The 1,532-nt window shown below is 54.8% G+C and overlaps 1 pseudogene; it reads left to right on the top strand.

The window, feature by feature from the left end:
• The first annotated feature begins 272 nt into the window (after positions 1-272).
• LOC113223491 lies at positions 273-1,148 on the top strand (annotated as a pseudogene).
• The last annotated feature ends 384 nt before the right edge of the window (positions 1,149-1,532 follow it).

Below are 1,532 nucleotides of genomic sequence, written 5' to 3'. Positions count from 1 at the left end.
TGGTCAGTATGTGTATATGCGTGTGCGTCTGTGTGGATGTAAATGGCAGTAAAGGGTAATCTGTGTGGATGTAAATGGCAGTAAAGGGGAAAAGGGAAGGTAAAAAAAAGGGAGATGTCTAACATTTTTAACACATTTTTTAAATACTCAAAACATATGTACACATATGTACTAAAAACAATGGTGTGGTGAAAACAAAATATTGCAAACTAGCAAAAAGACTTAGTGACCCCGTCCGGTCCTGTCCCATCCCGCTGTCGTGCCCTCCAGTTATGAGCTCCACGCAGCTCGGCAAGGGCGGCTCCTACAGGCTCTTTGCTGAGGTCAAGAACTGGCTCCCGTCCAAATATGATGCCCAGAAGAAGGCAGAGCTCCGCAGCTGGATGGAGGGACTCACCAGCTGCTTCATCGGCGCAACTTCCAGAAAGGCCTGAAGGACGGGATTATCTTAGACACACTCATGAACAAGCTGCAGCAGGGCTCAATCCCCAAGATCAGCCGCTCCCTGCAGAACTGGCACCGGCTAGAAAACTCCAACTTCACCAAGGCCATGGTCAGCTACAGCATGAACCCCGTGGACCTGTTTGAGAGTTGGAAGGTGAGGCAGGTGCAGGTGTCTCTTCTCGCCCTGGCAGGGAAGGCCAAGACTAAGGGGCTACAGAGCAGGGAGGACATCGGTGACAAGTACTCGGAGAAGCAGGAGCGGAACTTCCAATACGCCATTATGAATGCGAGACATTGCGTCATCGAGCTGCAGAAGGGCACCAACAAATGCTCCAGCCAGACATGACCGCATATGGCGCGAGGAGGCATCTCTACGACCCCAAGAACCAATGGACCACTCGACCATCAGCCTCCAGATGGGCACAAACAAGTGGTCAGCCAGGCGGGCATGACGGCTCTCGGGAGCGGCGGCACATCTGTGACACCAAGCTGGGAATCAGCAAGTGTGGTAACTCCATGTCCCTGCAGACCGGCTACACGCAGGGCGCTAAGCAGAGCGGCCAGGTCTTCAGCCTGGGCTGGCAGAAATATGACCCCAAGTACTGTCCACAAGGCTCAGTGGACCACGGGGCTCCCTCGGGTGCCAGCGACTGCCTGGGCCCAGGGGAGGCCCCTGAATATCCCAGGAGGAGGCCGGCTACTGAGGCTCCCAGCACGCTCTCTCCGCACATGCTCTTTCTGTCTGGGTGTTTGGGTCTTTATGTTTTCTTTTCTTTTAACCTGTTCAGTGCCGCCAATCAACCGAGGGTCTGTGAGCGGCAGCGCCGGATCAGGCGGCAGGGCTTTTTCCCCTCTTACTTTGGTTCCTTCTCAGGACTGAGCCACTGGGCTGTGGGAGAAGAGGTCAAGGCCATATCCGGATGCGTGTAGGGTGAGGGTCCCCGCTGGCACCTCCAGGCTGTGGGCCAAGCTGTGTTGGGGAGAAGAGACCTGGGTATGGAGGGAACCGGTCCCCCAAGGTTTCTGGTTGCCTCTCCTCTTCCCCCCTTTTGTCAGTCAATCAGTTTGTGTTTTCTGTACCCGCAAAA

Source organism: Piliocolobus tephrosceles, unplaced genomic scaffold (genome assembly GCF_002776525.5).
Source record: "Piliocolobus tephrosceles isolate RC106 unplaced genomic scaffold, ASM277652v3 unscaffolded_41508, whole genome shotgun sequence".
NCBI lineage: Eukaryota > Metazoa > Chordata > Mammalia > Primates > Cercopithecidae > Piliocolobus > Piliocolobus tephrosceles.
Note: the sequence above shows the minus strand (reverse complement) of the source record. Positions and strands in the feature narration are given on the sequence as shown.